Source organism: Moschus berezovskii, chromosome X (genome assembly GCF_049115385.1).
Source record: "Moschus berezovskii isolate FMDL1 chromosome X, NW_MosBer_1.0, whole genome shotgun sequence".
Taxonomy (NCBI): domain Eukaryota; kingdom Metazoa; phylum Chordata; class Mammalia; order Artiodactyla; family Moschidae; genus Moschus; species Moschus berezovskii.
Genome location: NC_142488.1, coordinates 46,636,471 through 46,657,102, shown reverse-complemented (window position 1 = coordinate 46,657,102; position 20,632 = coordinate 46,636,471). Strand labels below are relative to the sequence as shown.

General features: G+C 39.0%; 1 pseudogene; it reads left to right on the top strand.

Moving 5' to 3' along the window:
- The window catches only part of LOC129563868 (nuclear receptor coactivator 4-like), an 86,043-nt pseudogene extending 68,110 nt beyond the window's left edge, over positions 1–17,933 (top strand).
- The last annotated feature ends 2,699 nt before the right edge of the window (positions 17,934–20,632 follow it).

Below are 20,632 nucleotides of genomic sequence, written 5' to 3'. Positions count from 1 at the left end.
AAAGATCAGCTCAGTTCAGTTCAGTTCAGTCACTCGGTCATGTCCGACTCTCCACGACCCCATGAACCACAGCACGCCAGGCCTCCCTGTCCATCACCAACTCCCGGAGTTCACTCAAACTCATGTCCACAGAGTCGGTGATGTCATCCAGCCATCTCATTCTCTGTCGTCCCCTTCTCCTCCCGCCCCCAACATTTCCCAGCATCAGAGTCTTTTCCAGTGAGTCAACTCGTCGCATGAGGTGGCCAAAGTATTGCAGCTTCAGCTTTAGCATCAGTCCCTCCAATGAACATCCAGGATTGATCTCCTTTAGAATGGACTGGATGGATCTCCTTGCAGTATAAGGGACTCTCAAGAGTCTTCTCCAACACCACAGTTCAAAAGCATCGATTCTTCGGCGATCAGCTTTCTTCACAGTCCAACTCTCACATCCATACAGGACCACGGGAAAAACCATTGCCTTGACTAGATGGACCTTGGTTGGCAAAGTAATGTCTCTGCTTTTTAATATACTATCAAGGTTGGTCATAAAGATACTCAATGTAAATGGAAATATAAAAGAAGCATGGAGTACCAATACACATATCAGAAAATAGACACATTAAAATAGACTATTTCAAGAGACAAGAAAGGACACTACATAATCATAGAGGGATCAATTCAGAAAGAAGAAGATATAACATTTGTAACTATTTATGAACTCAAAATAGGAGCACCTCAATACATAAAACAAATGCTAACAACCATAAAAGGAGAACTCGATAGTGACATAGTAACAGTGGGGGAATTTAACATCCCACTTGTATCACTGAATGGATCATCCAGACAGAAAATAAGTAAACACAAGCCTTATATGACACATTACACAATAAATTCTTAATATATATTACAGGACAAAAATATCTAATATGAGGAGACCTTACAAACAGCTGAGAAAAGGAGAGAAGTGAAAGGAAAAGGAAATATATACCCATTTGAATGCAGAGTTCCAAAGAATAACAAGGAGAGAAAAGAAAGCCTTCCTCAGTGATCAATGAAAAGAAATAGAGGACAATAATAGAATGGGAAAGACTAGAGATCTCTTCAAGAAAATTAGAATTACCAAGGGAACATTTCATGCAAAGATGGGCTCAATAAGGGCAGAAATGGTTCGGATCTAACAGAAGCAGAAGATATTAAGAAGAGGTGACAAGAATTCACAAAAGAACTATACAAGAAAGATCTTCATGACCCAGATAACTGCGATGGTGTGGTCACTCGCCTAGAGCCAGACATCCTGGAATGTAAAGTCAAGTGGGCCTTAGGAAGCATCACTACAAACAAAGCTAGTGGAAGTGATGGAATTCCAGTTGAGCTATTTCAAATCCTGAAAGATGATGCTGTGAAAGTGTTGCACTCAAAATGCCAGAAATTTGGAAACTCAGCAGTGGCCACAGGACTGGAAAATGACAGTTTTCATTCCAGTCCCAAAGAAAAGCAATGACAAAAATGCTCAAACTACTGCACAATTGCACTCACCTCACACACTAGCAAAGTAATGCCCCAAATCCTCCAAGATAGGCATCAAAAGTATGTAAACTATGAACTTCCAGATGTCCAAGCTGGATTTAGAAAAGGCAAAGGAACCAAAGATCAAATTGCCAACATCTGCTGGATCATTGAAAAAACAAAAGAGTTCCAGAAAAAACGTTTACTTCTGCTTTATTGACTACACCAAAGCCTTTGTGTGAATCACAATAAACTGTGGGAAATTCTTAAAGAGTTGGGAATACCAGACCACGTTACCTGTGTTCTGAGAAATCTGTATGCAGGTCAGGAAGCAACAGTGAGAACTGGACATGGAACATCAGACTGGTTGCAAATCAGGAAAGGAATATGTCAAGGCTGTATACTGTCACCTTGCTTATTTAACATATATGCAGAATACTTCATGTGAAATGCCAGGCTGGATGAAGCACAAGCTGGAATCAAGACTGCCAGGAGAAATATCAATAACCTCAGATATGCAGATGACATCACCCTTATGGCAGAAAGTGAAGAGGAACTAAAGCGCCTCTTGATGAACATAAAAGAGGAAAGTGAAAAAGCTGGCTTAAAGCTCAACATTCAGAAAATGAAGATCATGGTATCTGGTCCCATCACTTCATGGGAAATAAATGGGGAAACAGTGGAAACAGTGTCAGACTTCATGTTTTGGGGCTCAAAAATCACTGCAGATGGTGACTGCAGCCATGAAATGAAAAGATACCTACTCCTTGGAAGAAAAGTTATGACCAACCAACACAGCATCTTAAAATTTAGAGATATTACTTTGCCAACAAATGTCCGTCTTTTCAAAGCTATGGTTTTTCCAGTAGTCATGTATGGATGTGAGAGTTGGACTATAAAGAAAGCTGAGCGCCAAAGAATTGTTGGTTTTGAACTGTGGTGTTGGAGGACTCTTGAGTCCCTTGGAATGCAAGGAGATCCAACCAGTCCATCCTAATCAGAAGGACTGATTTCATTAGAAGGACTGATGCTGAAGCTGAAACTCCAATACTTTGGCCACCTGATGTGAATGAAGATCTGACTCATTTAAAAGACCCCGATGCTGGGAAAGATTGATGCTGGGAGGAGAAGGGGATGACAGAGGATGAGATGGTTGGATGACATCATTGACTTGATGAACATGAGTTTGAGTAAGCTCTGGGAGTTGGTGATGGACTGGCACACCAAAGTGTTGGAAACGACTGAGCGACTAAACTGAACTGATAGGACGAATTCCATGCAAAAGCAATAGAATACACTTTCTTCTCACGCAAATGGAACATTCTCTAAGATAGATCCCATCTTGGGACACAAGATAAGTCCTGGTAAATTTAAGAAAATTGAAGTCATATTAAGCTTCTTTTCTGACCATAATTCAGTTCAGTTCAGTCACTCAGTCGTGTCCGACTCTTTGTGACCCCATGAATCACAGCATGCCAGGCCTCCCTGTCCATCACCAACTCCCAGAGTTCACTCAAACTCATGTCCATTGAGTCGGTGATGCCATCCAGCCACCTTATTCTCTGTCGTCCCCGTCTCCTCGCACCCCCAATCCCGCCCAGCGAAATCAACTATAGGACAAAAACTGGAAAAATCACAAACACATGGATGCTAAACACTATGGTACTAAATAACCAAGAGATAACTGAAGAAATCAAGGAGGAAAGAAAAAAATGTCAGAAAAAAATGGCGATGAAAATATGATCCCCCTAAAACCTATGGGATGCATCAAAAGGAGTTTTAAGATGGAAGTTCACAGCCATAGAATCTTACCTGAAGAATCCCAAAAAAGTTTTAAATATACGACCCAAACTTACATTGAAGCAGCTAGAGGAAAAAGAACAAATAAAACCCAAATTTAGTAGAAGGAGAGAAATCATAATAATCAGAGCAGAAACAAATGATATAGGAATGATGAGCGAAGTAAGTCAGAAAGAAAAACACCAATACAGTATATTAACGCATATATATGGAATTTGGAAAGATGGTAACGATGACCGTATATGTAAGAAAGCAAAGGAGACACAAATGTAAAAACAGACTGTTGGACTCTGTGGGATAAGTCGACGGTGGGATGCTTTGAGAGAATAGCAATGAAACATGTATATTATCACATGTGAAATAGATCTCCAGTCCAAGTTCAATGTATGAGGCAGGGTGCTCAGGGCTGTGGCACTGGGATGACCCTGAGGGATGGGATGGGGAGGGAGGTGGGAGGAAGTGTCAGGATGGGGAACACATGTACACCCATGGCTGATTCATGTGAATATGTGGCAAAAATCACCACAATATTGTAATTAGCCCCCATTTAAAATTAAAAAAAAAAAGAAACGCACGAGGGAAAATCAAGCCTTTCCAGCTGGGACCCACAATATGCCTGAGTTAAGGAGCTATAACTCTGAGTTTAAGAATACAAAAATATCCATTTCCCAAAAAGGTAAAATTAACCATTTTTGCATCCAATCAAAACTTACCAAGTATATTAATTTGCTAGGGTTTGGATAATAAAGTAACACCAATTGGTTGGCTTAAGTAACAGAAATTTATTGTCTCACAATTCTGAGGCTAGAAATCTGAGATTAAGGTGTTGGCAGAGTTGGTTCCTTCTAAGCAATGAAAGGATGTTTCAGGTCTTCTTTCTTGACTTGTAGATGGCCACTTTCTCCTTGTGTTTCTTCACTTGACTAATTATGTATGTGTCTTTAAATTTCACCTTTTGGGAAGAACACCAGCCCCGGCGCAAAAGCAGAGACATTACTTTGCCAACCAAGGTCCGTCTAGTCAAGGCTATGGTTTTTCCCGTGGTCATGTATGGATGTGAGAGTTGGACTGTGAAGAAAGCTGATCGCCGAAGAATCGATGCTTTTGAACTGTGGTGTTGGAGAAGACTCTTGAGAGTCCCTTATACTGCAAGGAGATCCAACCAGTCCATTCTAAAGGAGATCAATCCTGGGTGTTCATTGGAAAGACTGATGCTAAAGCTGAAACTGCAATACTTTGGCCACCTCATGCGACGAGTTGACTCACAGGAAAAGACTCTGATGCTGGGAAAGGTTGGGGGCGGGAGGAGAAGGGGACGACGGAGAATGAGATGGCTGGATGGCATCACCGACTCTGTGGACATGAGTTTGAGTGAACTCCGGGGGTTGGTGATGGACAGGGAGGCCTGGCGTGCTGTGATTCATGGGGTCGCGGAGAGTCGGACACGACTGAGAGACTGAACTAAACTGAACTGAATGACTTCTTTCTAACTTGACCAACTCTGTTTTAACCCTATCTCCAAATAAAACCACATTCTGAGGTATTAGGGGTTAGAACCTCAACATATAAACCTGGATAAGGAGGGGAGAGGGTGTACACAATTCAGTCTATAAAACCAAGTGTACAAATAAACAGCGAAATATACACCATACTGGGAAAATTCAATCAATTGAAATGAAACAATAGGGACAATAGAATTAGTATTTGATAAAGCCATTAGAGAAATTATATATTAAAAAATACCTGTATACCACTTGTTCAAGAAGTTAGAGGAAAGTGGATTGTTGCATAGACTTGGAAGATTATAAAAGAACTCAATTGAAACTTCTAGAGTTGTAAAAATATAATGTGTGAGATGAAAAATACACTGGAAGGAATTAATAGCAGATTAAACAAAGCAGAAATAATAATTACTGAACTTGAAAACACCACAACAGAAATTATCAAAAGTGGAACTCAGAGGAAAAATGACTGGGAAAAAATGAGCAGAGTATCAGTGATCTGTGAAACAGCTTCAAGCAGCCTAATATCTGGGCAAATAAACTGCCAAAAGAGAGGTGAAAGAGAAAAAAAATTAAAAAAAAGAATGAAGAAAACTATAGCAAAGATCAATGAAACTAAACATTGTTTTTTTAAGAAGGTATACAAAATTAATAAACATTTAGCCAGACTCATCAAGAAATAAGGGAGATAACCCAAATCAACATAATCATAAATGAAAAAGGAGAAGTCAAAATGGACACCACAGAAATACAAAGGATAATAAGAGACTACTGCAAGTAATTATAGACCAATGACATGGCAAAAATGGACAAATTATTAGAAAAGTTCAGTCTTCCAAGACTGAACCAGAAATTGAAAATATGAGCCAAACAATGACAACAACTAAAACTGAACATGTGATTTAAAAAAAAAAAAATCGTCCATAAAAAAAACAAAACAACAGGGCCAGATGGCTTCACAGGGAAATTCTCAAACATTTAGAGAATACCAAACACCTGTCCTCAAATTCTTCCAAAAAATTTCAGAGGGAGGAACACTCCTAAAGTCATTCTACAATGCCATCATCACACTGATACCAAAACCAAAGACAACACAAAATTAAGAAAAAAAAAATTAAAGGATAATATTACTGATCAACCAGCAATCCTAAAGGAAATCAATCTTGAATATTCAGTGAAAGGACTGATGCTGAAGCTGAAGCTCCAATACTCTGGCCACCTGATGCAAAGAACTGATTCAGTAGAAAAGACCTTGATGCTGGGAAAGATTGAAGGCAGGAGGAGAAGTGGATGTCAGAAGATGAGATGGTTGGATGGCATCCCCAACTTGACAGTCATGAGTTTGAGCATGTTCCATGAGTTGGCAATTGACAGGGAAGTCTGGCATGCTGCAGTCCATGGGGTCACAAAGAGTGGGACACGAATGAGTGCCTGAACAGAACTGAATATCACTGATGAACAAAGACGCAAAAATCTTCAACAAAAGTACTAGCAAACTGAGCCTTTATTTTTATTATTCAGTTCAGTCGCTCAGTGAATAACACATTAAAAGGATCATACACCATGATCAAGCAGGAGTTCTCTGATGAATGCAAGGATTCTTCAACACACACAAGTAACTAAATCTGACACACCATATTAAAAATTGAAAGGTAAATAACATTATCATCTACAGATGCAGATAAAGTTTTCAACAAAATTCAACACCCATTTATTATCAAATTTCTCTAAAGAATGAGATTAGAAGGAACCTATCTCAAAATAATAAAGTCCATATATGACGAACACACTCCAAACATTATTCTCAATGATGAAAAAATGAAAGCATTTCCTCTAAGATCAAGAATAAGATAAGGTTACTCACTCTTATCACTATTATTCAATGTAGTGTTGGAAGTCCTAAACATAATAATCAGAAAAGAAAAAGGAATAAAATGAATCCAGATTGAAAAAGAGGAAGTAAAACTCTGTTTGCAGATGACATGATACTGTACATAAAAATAAACCTTAAAAATGCCACCAAAAAGTTACTAGAGCTAATGAATGAATGAAACTAATGAAGCAAGGACTTTAGTAAAATTGAAGAATATAAAATTGATGAACAGAAATCCCTTTTTTTTCCTATTTAATAACAATGAAAACCCCCAAAAAGTAAATTAAAGAAATGTTCCATTCACCATTGCAGCAAAAAGAGTAAAATACTTAAGAATAAACCTACCTAAAGAGACAAAAGACCTGTCTGCAGAAGGCTATAAGACAATGATGATAGAAATCAAAGATGACACAAACATATGGAGAAGTTTACCAAGTTATTGAATTGGAAGAATCACTACTGTGAAAATAACTGTATCACCCAAAGTAATCTACAGGTTTAATACAATATCTATCAAAGTCCCAATGGCATTTTTCACAGAACTAGAACAAAAAAAAAATTACAATTTGTATGGAAACACAAAAAACCCTAAATAGATGAAGCAAACTTGAGGAAAAACAAACCTGGAGAAATAAACTTTCCTGACTTCAGACTGTACTACACAATTGCATTCATCAAGATAGTATGGGATTTCTGGTTTAAGATGACGGAGAGGGACGTGTGCTCATCTCCTCCTGTGAGAGCATCCAAATTGCAACTAGCTGTTGAACACCCATCAACAGAAGGATGCTGGAACCCAACAACAACAAAAAATCCCATGTCCAAAAACAAAGAAGATGCAACAAGACAGTATGAGGGGCACAATCACAATAAAATCAAATCCTATAACCACCAGGTGGGAAACCCACAGACTGGAGAACAATAATACCAAAGCAATTATCTCACTGTTGTAAAGGTTCTGAGACCCACATCAGACTTCCCAGCCTGGGGATCCAGCAAAGGGAATAGGAATACCCAGGGTATCTGACATTCAAGACCAGCAGGATTTGATTACCAGACTTTCACAGGATTGTCAAAAACAGAAACTCTGGTCTTGGAGGACACACACAAAACCTTGTGTACACCAATTTCCAGGGGAACAGAGAAGTGACCCTACAGGAGACTAAACCAGACCTACCTTCTAGTGTTAAAGGATCACCTGTCGAGGTGTTGGTTGGCAATGGCTTACCACAGGGATGGGAGCTCTGGCAGCAGCAGTCCTGAAAGGCATCACCCTTGGCATAAGTCCTCTTGAAGGTCATCATTAACCCTACCACAGAGCCCATAGACCCCAGGGGTGGGTCACCTCATGGAGGGAGTGTCACCCCACCCATCTTTAGATAATTGGATTAAAGCTTTACTGAGCACAGCCCTGCCCACCAGAGCAAGACCCACTTTTTCCGAACACCAATCCTCCATCAGGAAGCTTACACAAGCCTCAGCCTCATCCACCAGTGGGCAGAATAAGCAAGAAGAACAAAATCCCACAGTGGCTAAAATGAAAACCACATTACAAGAAGTTAGTCAGGATGAAAAAGTAGAGGGCTTTGTCCCACCTAATGGGACAAGATAAAATCCCAGAAAATCAACTACATGAAGTGGAGAGAGGCAAGCTTCCAGAAAAGGAATTCAGAACAGTGCTAGTGAAGATGATCCAGGATTCTGAAAAAAGAATGGAGGCAAAGTTTGAAGAAGAAAGAAATGTGTACCAAAGACCTAGAAGAACTAAAGAACAAACAAACAGGTGAGCAACACACTATACGGAATTAATAGAAGAAAAACTGAATAAGAAGAATGAATAAATGACTTGGAAGACAGAATGTTGGAAATCACTCCTTCAAAACAGAATATAGAAAAAAAAAATGGGAAAAAAATGAAAACAGCCTAAGACCTCTGGGACAACATTAAATGCACCAACATTCGCATTATAGGGGAACCAGAAGGAGAAGAGAGAAAGAAAAGACATGAGAAAATATTTGAAAAATTCCCCAACATGGGAAAGGAAATAATCAACCAAGTGCAGAGTCTCAGGCATGATCAAACTAAGGAGGAACACAGCAAGACACATAGGAATCAAGCTAACAAAAATAGAAGACAAAGATAAAATATTAAAGCACAAAGGGGAAAATAACAAATTACAAGTTACCCCCATAAGTTTATCAGCTGATCTTTCAACAGAAACTCTACCAGCCAGAAGGGAATGGCATGATACTGTTAAAGTAATGAAAGGGAAGAGCCTACAACCAAGAATACTCTACCCAGCAAAACTCTTGTTCAGATTGGATGGAGAAATCAAAAGCTTTTCAGACAAGCAAAAGTTAAGATAATTCAGTGCCACAAAACCAACGTTAAAACAAATCCTAAAGGAACAACTCTAGGCAGCAAGCACAAGAGAAGGAAAAGACCTACACAAAATAAACCCAGAACAATTAAGAAAATGGTAATAGCATCATACATGCTGATGGTTGATTTAAATGTAAATGGATTAAATGCACCAACCAAAATACAGACTGGATGGGTAGATGAAAACATGTACATGTATACACTTTCAATTACCACACCATTCCACTTATATGTAATAATTTCATATTGTAGAGTTAATCATATTTCCATTATGACTTGCAGCTATAATTATATTTTATTTTTGTGTGGCTATTGATGGTGAAAATGGATAAACATCTTTTGCTATTGTGATTATGTAACTATTATTCACCTAATAACATAGTATCATGATTGGTCAACAGAAAATAATAGAATTCAATACCACTAAAACTACCATCTAATAGAAAAACCTGTAATCACTTTTAAAATCCAGAGGTATATTAGAATTATCCTGAAGTGTTTTGAAAAATGCAAATGTCCAGGTAGTGATTTCTTTTCCCCCAAAGCTCCAGATGTGTTTCTAACGAGCAATCATATTTAAAAACAACTTGACTATTTGGTGGTCTTTTACTTTAATCTAGTTTGATTCACTTTTTCTATTTCATATTCAGTGCTCCATTTCATTTAGTTGATGTTATCCAGCTTCTTCACCCTTTCTCTGTTTGATGTTCCTTTTCTTACCTTTATCAAGCATAGTAGAAAATATTTTGCATACATATGTATATATATATATATACAATGTATAATATATATATTTTAGACAACTTATTAATTTTTTCTTAGCTGAAAACTTTATGACATTTTGATTCCACTTGTTTGACTTAGATGAATAGAATGCTAGATTTAGATACACAATAAGCAACAAAGGTTTACTGTATAGCACAGGGAACTATAGCAAATATCTTGGAATAAATTATAATCAAAAATAATCTGAAAAATAATATGTAAGTATATTTATAATTGAGTCACCTTGCTGTGTATCTGAAATATTGCAAGTACACTATACTTCAATAAAATATATATGATATATTTTTTAAATATTTAAAAATCGTGATAATGGCACAAAAAACAGAAATATATACCAATGGAACAAGATAGAAAGTTCAGAGGTAAACATGCACATCTATGGGCAATTTATTTTTGACAAAGGATGCAAGAATATACAGTGGTGGAAAGAAAATCTCTTCAATAAGTGGTGCTCATAAAACTGGACATCTAAGTATAAAAGTATGAAATTAGAATACTTCTTAATACCATACATAAAAAGAAACTCAAAATGGATTAAATGCAAGGTCAAAAACTGTAAAACTCTTAGAGGAAAACATAGGCAGAACATTCTTTGACATATATCACAGCAAGATTCTTTTTGACAGACCTCTTAGAGTAATGAAAATAAAAATAAACCAATGGGACCTAATCAAATTTAAGAGCTTTTGCAAAGCAAAGGAAACTAAAGATGAAATGACAACTCTCAGAACTGGAGAAAATAATTGCAAATAAAACAACTGACAAAGGATTAATCTCCAAATATACAAGCAGCTCATGCAGCTCAGTATCAGATAAACAACCCAATCAAAAAATGGGCAGAAAACCTTAACAAACATTTCTCCAAAAGAGACAAACAGATGGCTAATAAACACATGAAAAGATGCTCAAATTTTCTCATTATTAGAGAAATTCAAATCAAAACTACAATGAAGTATTACCCCACACCAGTGAGAATGGCCATCAACTAAAAAAACACAAAAATAAATAAATAAATAAATAAATGCTGAAGAAATTGTGGAGCAAAGGGAAAACTTTTGCACTGTTGGTAGGAAATAACTGCTATGGAGAACAGCATGGAGATACCTTTGAAAACTAGGAATAAAAGTACCATATGACCCAGAAATCCCACTACTGGACATATACTCTGAGAAAGTCACAATTCAAAAGACACATTAACCCCAGTGTTCGTTGTAGCACTATTTAAAATAGCCAGGACATGGAAGCAACCTAGATGTTCATTGACAGATGAATGGATAAAGAATCTGTGGTGTGTGTATGTGCATATATATATATATATATATGTATTTGCATATGTATATGTATATATATATATACACCCATATACAATGGAATAATATTCAGCCATAAAAAGAACACATGTGAATCAATTTAACTGATGTGGATGAACCTAGAGTCTGTCATAGAGAGTGAAATAAGTCAGAAATATAAAAATAACTATCGTGTATTAATGCATACATATGGAGTGCAGAAAAATTTATAGGGAAAGAGTGGAGATGCAGACATAGAGAATGGACTCATGGACACAATGAGGGAAGGAGAGGGTGGAATGAATTGAGTGTACCATCCAAACTTATATATTTCCACATATATAATAGATAGCTAGTGGGAAGTTTCTGTATAACATAGGAAGCTCAATCCAGTGCTCCAGGACATCATAGAGTGATTGGATGAGGAAAGTGGGAGGGAACGTCAAGAGGGAGGAGCCATATGTATACTTATGGTTAATTCACATTGTTTTATGTAGAAACCAATACAACATTGTAAAGAAACTATCCTCCAATTAAAAATAAATTCTAAAATAGATGCAGAAAAAGATTTTTAAAAAAATTCAACAACCACTTATGATAAAAGTCTTCATAATGTGGACAGAGGGAAGCTACCTCAACATAGTAAAGGCCATACATGACAAACCCACAGCAAACATTAATCTCAATGTTTAAAACATGAAAGTATTTCCTTTAAGATCAGGAACAAGAAAAGATGTCCAATTTCACCACTATTATTCAACATAGTTTTGGAAATTCTAGCCAGGAAATCAGAGAAGAAAAAGAAATACAGGAATCTAAATTACGCAAGAAGTAAAATTGCCACTGCAGATGACATATACTATATATAAAACATCCTAAAGAAGCCAACAGAAAACTACTAAAGATAATCAATTACATTAATAAAGTTGCAGGATAGAAAATTGTCACACATGTATGTCATGCATTCCTATACAATAACAACAAAACATCAGCAAGAGAAATGAAGACTATAATCCCATTTACAATTGGAGTAAAAACGACAAAATACGTAGGAATTCAGTTCAGTTCAATTCAGTCGCTCAGTTGTGTCCGACTCTCTGCGACCTCATGAATTACAGCACGCCAAGCCTCCCTGTCCATCACCAACTCCCGGAGTTCACTCAAACTCATGTCCATCGAGTCAGTGATGCCATCGAGCCATCTCATTCTCTGTCGTCCCCGTCTCCTCCCACCCCCAATTCCTCCCAGCATCAGACTCTTCTCCAGTGAGTCAACTCGTCGCATGAGGTGGCCAAAGTATTGCAGTTTCAGCTTTAGCATCAGTTCTTCCAATGAACACCCAGGATTGATCTCCTTTAGAATGGACTGGTTGGACCTCCTTGCAGTCCAAGGGACTCTCAAGAGTCTTCTCCAGCAACACAGTTCAAAAGCATCAATTCTTCGGCGATCAACTTTCTTCAAAGTCCAACTCTCACATCCATACATGACCACGGAAAACATCGATAGCCTTGACTAGACGGATGTTGGTTGGCAAAGTAATGTCTCTGGGTTTTAATATGCTATCTAGGTTGGTCATAACTTTCCTTCCAAGGAGTGAGCGTCTTTTAATTTCCTGGCTGCAATCAGCATCTGCAGTGATTTTGGAGCCCCCCAAAATAAAGTCTGACACTGTGTCCACTGTTTCCCCATCTATTTCCCATGAAATGATGGGACCAGATGCCATGATCTTTGTTTTCTGAATGTTGAGCTTCAAACCAAACTTTTCACTCTCCTCTTTCATCAAGAGGCTTCTGAGTTCCTCTTCACTTGCTGCCATAAGGGTGGTGTCATCTGCATATCTGAGGTTACTGATATTTCTCCCGGCAATCTTGATTCCAGCCTGTGCTTCTTCCAGCCCAGCGTTCCTTATGATGTATTCTGCATATAAGATAAATGAGCAGGGTGAAAATATACAACCTTGACGTACTCCTTTTCCTATTTGGAGACAGTCTGTTATTCCGTGTAGGAAGCATTCTCCAAGCCAGGCTTCAGTAATACATGAACCATGAAATTCCAGATGTTCAAGCTGGTTTTAGAAAAGACAGAGGAACCAGAGATAAAATTGCCAACATCTGCTGAATCATGGAAAAAGAAAGAGAGTTCCAGAAAAACATATATTTCTGCTTTATTGACTATGCCAAAGCCTTTGACTGTGTGGATCACAATCAGTTCAGTTCAGTCGCTCAGTCGTGTCCGACTCTCCGCCACCCCATGAATCACAGAACGCCAGGCCTCCCTGTCCATCACCAACTCCCGGAGTACACTCAAACTCATGTCCACAGAGTCAGTGATGCCATCCAGCCATCTCATTCTCCGTCGTCCCCTTCTCCTCCCGCCCCCAACCTTTCCCAGCATCAGAGTCTTTTCCAGTGAGTCAACTCGTCGCATGAGGTGGCCAAAGTATTGCAGCTTCAGCTTTAGCATCAGTCCTTCCAATGAACACCCAGGATCGATCTCCCTTAGAATGGACTGGTTGGATCTCCTTGTGGTACAAGGGACTCTCAAGAGTCTTCTCTAACATCACAGTTCAAAAGCATCAATTCTTCGGCGCTCAGCTTTCTTCACAGTCCAACTCTCACATCCATACATGACCATGGGAAAAACCATAGCCTTGACTAGACGGACCTTGATTGGCAAAGTAATGTCTCTGTTTTTTAATATATTATCAAGGTTGGTCATAACTTTCCTTCCAAGGAATAAGCGTCTTTTAATTTCATGGCTGCAATCAGCATCTGCAGTGATTTTGGAGCCCCAAAAAATAAAATCTGACACTGTTTCCACTGTTTGTCAGGAAGCAACAGTCAGAACTGTACATGGAACAACAGACTGGTTCCAAATAGGAAAAGGAGTGCGTCAACACTGTATATTGTCACCTTGCTTATTTAACTTATATGCAGAGTACATCATGAGGAACGCTGGGCTGGAAGAAGCACAAGCTGGAATCAAGATTGCCGGGAGAAATATAAATAACTTCAGATATGCAGATGACACCACCCTTATGGCAGAAAGTGAAGAGGAACTCAGAAGCCTCTTGATGAAAGTGAAAGAGGAGAGTGAAAAGGTTGGCTTGAAGCTCAACATTCAGAAAACGAAGATCATGGCATCTGGTCCCATCACTTCATGGGAAATAGATGGGGAAACAGTGGAAACAGTGTCAGACTTTATTTTTTGGGAGGCTCCAAAATCACTGCAGATGCTGATTGCAGCCATGAAATTAAAAGACGCTTACTCCTTGGAAGGAAAGCTATGACCAACCTAGATAGCATATTAAAAAGCAGAGACATTTCTTTGCCAACCAACGTCCTTCTAGTCACGGCTATGGTTTTTCCAGTGGTCATGTATGGATGTGAGAATTGGACTGTGAAGAAAGCTGATTGCTGAAGAATTGATGCTTTTGAACTGTGGTGCGGGAGAAGACTCTTGAGAGTCCCATGGACTGCATGGAGATCCAACCAGTCCATTCTAAAGGAGATCAGTCCTGGGTGTTCACTGGAAGGGCTGATGCTAAAGCTGGAATTCCAATACTTTGGACACCTCATGCAAAATGTTGACTCACTGTAAAATACTCTGATGCTGGAAGGGATTGTGGGCAGGAGGAGAAGAGGACGACAGAGAATGAGATGGCTGGATGGCATCACCGACTCGATGGATATTAGTTTGAATGGACTCCGGGATTTGGTGATGGACACGGAGGCCTGGCATGCTGTGATTCATGGGGTCGCAAAGAGTTGGACATGACTGAGAGACTGAATTGAACTATACTGAACTGAAGGAAGCAAAAGAACTCTACTCAGAAAACTGTAAGGAATTGATGAAAGAAACCAAATGTGACAGAAACAGATGGAGAGTTATACAATGTTCTTGGATTAAATGTATTAATATTGTGTGAATGATTGTACTACCCAAAGCAATGGGCAATCCTTATCAAATTACCAATGACATTTTTCACAAAATTAGAACAAAAAGAAAATTTTACTTCTAATGGAAACAGCAAAGTCCGTGAATAACCAAAAGAATCTTGAGGAATAAAAAAGGACCTGGATGAGTCAATCTACCTGACTTCAGACTATACTACAAAGCTATAGTAATTAAGACAGTATGGTACTGGCACAAAAACAAAAATATAGATAAATGGAACAAAATAGAAAGCCCAGGGATAAACCCATGCACTTATGGTCACCTAATCTATAACAAAGGAGGCAAATGCATAGAATGGAGAAAATATATTCTCTTTAATAAGTGAAAACTGGAGCACAGTATGTTAAAGAAGGAAATTAGAATACTCCCTAACACTATACACAAAATAACCTGAAAATGGATTGAATACATAAATGTAAGCCAGACATTATAAAACTCTTAGAGGAAAACATAGGCAGAACATACTTTGACATAAGTTGTACAAATCTTTTTCAACCCACTTCCTAGAATAATGGAAATGAAAACAAAAATAAACAAGTTGGACCTAATTAACCTTAGAAGCCTTTGTATAGCAAACAAAACCTTGAACAAGATGTAAAGACAATCCTCAGAATAGGATAAAATTCTTGCAAAAATGGCAAGTACAAAGAATTAATCTCTAATATATACAAAGAGCTCATGCAGATCAATGTAAAAAAAAAAAAAACAATCAAAAAATGGGCAGAAGATCTAATTAGGCATTTATCCAAAGAAGACATATATGTGGCCAATAAACACATGAAAAAGTAATCAACATCACTAATGATAAAGAAATATAAATCAAAACTACAATGAGGTATAACCTCACACAAATCAGAATGACTATCATAAAAAACATTTACAAACAACATATACTGGGGATGGTGTGGAGAAAAAGGAATGCTCTTTCACTGTTGGTAGTAATACAAATTGGTACAGCCACTATGGAGAATAGTATATAGATTCCTTAGAATCTAAAATTAGAACTACCGTAAGACCCAGCAATCCCACCCCGGGCAGATTCCTAGAGAAAATTATACTTAAAAAAATAATATATATATATATATATATATATATATATATATATATACATCACAATGTTTATCATAGCACTAATAACAATATCCAGGACATGGAATCAACCTAAACGTCCATCAAGATAGGAATTGTTGAAGAAGATGTGGCACATTTATAAAATGGAATATTATTTAGCCATAAGAAGGAATGAAATTGAAGAGACATGGATGGACCTACAGACTGTCATACAGAGTGAAGTTAGTTAGAAAGAGAAAAACAAACATCATGTATCAATGCATATATGTGGAATCTAGAAAAGTGATATAGACAATCTTATTTACAAAATAGAAATAGAGACGCAGATGTAGAAAGCAGATATACGAATATCAAGAGGAAAGAAGAGGGTAGGAAGAATTTGGAGATTCGGATTGACATATATATATACTATTAATACTATGTATAAAATTGATAGCTCATGAGAACATACTGTATAGTACAGGGAACTCTGCTCAATGCTCTTTGGTGACCTAAATGGGAAGGAAATCCAAAAAAAGATGGGATATATGTAAACAGAACTGATTCACTTTGAAGTACAACAGAAAGTAACACAACATTGTAAAGCAACTATATGCCAATAAAAATTAGTTTTAAAATAACTTGCAAGTGATCAAATCCCAGATTTGATCCTGTGAGGTGTGGCTACATGAACAGGTTGAGCTCATCTATCAGCTTAAAATGGAGAAGCTTCAGGAGCAGGCCTAACAGCTCTACTGGTTACTGGCCACTTCAATTGCTTTATTAATCAACTGAAGTGCACCCCAAACATCTATCCTATCACGTCTCCATGTGCCTGGAGAGACTGGGAAGTTTTGCTCTCAAACCTAAAGATTCAACTGTCCTACTCTTTGAAGCAAAACTGCCCTGTACCAGGTCATCACCACACTTGGGTCTCTCAAAACCATTCCAAATTGAGCACATGATGTTTCATGCTGGTTCATCAAATATTGGATTCTGTCTGGAGAAAAGATGCTGTATCACATTTCCAGAGCAGAAGTCAGCATCCAGCACCATAGTTGTCCCTCACAGCAAATGGCTCCTTTGAAAGGGATCAAACCTACCAATGGTCACCAGGCTCCCTAAATACCCAGAACTAGTCTCCAGGATGAGCTCACTCAAAAGTAGACCTTGTCAAAGAGTCAGAATTCTTCCAGAGCCTGAAATTTCTTCAGTAATGTCTGAGTCAACCTTAAGTGCTTGGAAAATTGACTCCACAAGAGTCAGAAACAAAAAGTTTCTGAAAAAACAAGTTACCAAAGTGCAATGGCTATTCTATTACCAATTCTTCATTGAAACTGAAAACGCTGGATGTCTCGGGCTTATTAGTCAAGATGAAATAGACATTTCTGATTGTCTGATAACTCCCCAGGAATCACATAATCTTGAGGAGCCTGGGAATGATAGCTATGAAACCAGTGAGAAGTTTAAGTTCTTGTTCTAGGTGATTCCAGCAGTCCTACAGTATGAATGATTGGCTTGTCAAGCCTGATTCCTGTACCAGTTGTCAGAGTAAACAGCCTTAAAGGTGGGGAGACTGGAAAGCTGGGCAATCTGAAGTGCCTGAATGGCCATCTGGAGGCCACGAAACCCATGTTTACTCCAAGTGTGATTACTTAAGATTGGCTTGTCCAGAACTGTCAGGATCCATACAAAGTAGAGGAGGTCAACAAAGCCAATGAAGAGATTGTACTGTGGCAACTGATTGTGTACTCAGAAGAAAACCTGAGTGTTGAGCCTGCTGGAGAGGCAAGGCACCATTATTAGGGGGAGGACAAGGACAGGAGTGGAACCACCATAAATGCTCCTTTCCCTGTGAGCGTTCCCAGGCAACAATACACTGCCTAAAGGAGCACCAGGAGTGGGAATGAGACACTGCTGTCATTACAGGCTCCAGAGACAGGCAACATTGCTTCCATGAGACCCATAAACAGGCAGCAGGCCCTCTTCCAATTGTCTTGGGAGGGTATGTATAGTACTCAACCCTAAGAAACTCACGAGCAAGCAGTAGGCCTTGCCTCCACTTTTCCAGAAAGGCACACATAGCACCTACGTATAGGAAAGCCACAAACAGGTGTCAAGCCCAGCCCCTGAAATCCCAGGAAGGTGCAGATGGCACATGTGCCTAGAAAATCCATGAGCAGGTGGCAGGCCTAGCCATCACTGTTGCAGGAAAGCATACATAATGCCTGCCTTTAGGAGAGCCATAAGAAGGTGACAAGCCCTGCACCCACTGTCCTGGAAGGGTGTGAATAAAGCCTGCACTTAGAAAAACTGCAAGCAGACAGCAGAGCCAGCCCCCACTGTTCCAGGAGGGTGCAGATAGCACCCACACCAAAGAAACCGGTTAATAGATGCCAGGCCATGTCCCCACCATCCCAGGAGGACACATTGTGCCTGACACTAAGAAATTCATGAGCAGGTACTACGCCATGTCCCCATTATCTTGAGAGAGTGCAGAGATGAACCACCCATAGGAGATCCTCAAGCAGGTGCTAGGTCCTACCTCCAGTGTCCTAAAAGCATCTGCACATCCTATATCAAGGGAATAATGGCCAGACACACTGAGGAAAGAGACATCAAATGTCCAAACTAAAAGCAGCCCTTCGATTTCATGAAAGAGGGCTGAGTAGAGGACTTGAGCTCACTTCCTCTCAGGAAAATGGCGAAATCACAGCTGTTGAACAACCATTGATAAAAATGACTGGAACCTACAAAAGAGATATTTTACAGTCAAAGGAAAAGAAGAAATAAAAAAGAGATAGGCAGAGAGGAGCTTTAGCAACATAATCAAACCTCATATCTGCCAGGTGGGTAACCACAAACTGGAAAATAATTATATCACAGAGGTTCTCTCACAGGAGTGAGATTCCCAATCCCAACATGTGTCTGCCCATCCTGAAAGTGTGGCAACAGGAGAAATCCCCAAAGCATTTGGCTTTGAGGGCCACCATGGCTTAAGTGCAAAAGTTCCACAGGATTGAGAGAAAGACTACATTCATGGAAGGCATGAACAGGGTTTCATGGACACAGACCCAGCACAAAGCAGTAGCTCTATTGGAGACTGAGCTGGAACTACCTATGAGACTTGGACGGTCCCTGAAGCGGGTTGATTGTGTTAACTTTTAGAGGACAAAGACACTAGTAGCAGAGGCCCAAGAAAATATTAATTGGTGTGAGCTCCACAAGAGGCCACCATTTTGGCATTAAGACTTGGCCCTACCCAACAGTTTACAGGATCCAATGCTAGAATGCCTCAGACCAAACGATCAGCAGGGTAAGAACACAGACCCATTCATTAACAGACAGGGTGCCTAAAGCCATACTAAGCTCACAGTCATTAAACACACCTCTTGACACACCTCTGCTCACCAAAAGGACAAGACCCAGCTCCATGCACAAGTGAGCAGACACCAGTTCCTCCCATCAGAAAGCCACCACAAGACTCAGGACTAATCTAACCCACCAATGGGAAGATACAAGAATCCAAGAGGAGCAACACTCCTTCAGACAGCAGAAAGGAGCCCACAAACACAGAAAGTCAGACAAAACAATATAGCAGAGCAATATGTTTCAGGATGAAGGAACAATATTAAAACCCAAGGAAACAAGTGAAACTAAATAAAAAGGAGATAGGCAACCGACCTGAACAAGAATTCAGAGTAATGATAGTATAGATGGTCTAAGATCTCAGAAAAAGAATGGAAGGACAGCCCCAAAAGTTATGAGATGTTTAACGAAAAGCAAGAATATGTAAAGAACAAGTAAAAAGAGTTGAATGATACTGTAACTGGAATGAAAAATATACCAGTACAAATCAATAGCAGAATAACGGAGGCAGCAGAACAAATAAATGAGCTAGAAGACAGAAAGTTGGAAATCACTGCCACAGAACAGAATAAAGAATGAAAAGAAATAAGGAGAGTCTCAGGGGTGTCTGGGACAACATCAAATGCATCAACTTTTGCATTTTATAGAAGGAAAATATTGAAAGAACCTGAGAAATATTGGAAGAAATTATACCCAATAATTTCCCTGACATGAAAGATGAAAGACTCACTCAAGTCCAGGAATGGAAGAGAGTCCTGCACAATATAAAACCAAAGAGGACCATGCAGAGACATATATAAATTAGACTGACAAAAATTAAAGATGAAAAATAAAGAATACTGGGGAGGTCAAGATAGTTGAAAAGTAAATGGACACGGAGTAGGTGGACACTGGGACAACTCTCCCAGTGGATGCATCGGGAACACATCTTGAGATGAAGAAGTTCTGAGAACCACACAGACAAATCTCCCAGAACAAAACAGTGGCATGGAGCTAGAGCATAGGGATTGAAGAGCAATCCCAGGTTGAGGACTGCTGTTGACTGCAGGGAGATGATCTGAGAGGACTGGTGGGAGGAAATCTGCCTAAGGGAATGACTTTGGAGGAAAGCCAGGCGACAACGGAGACAGGGTGCT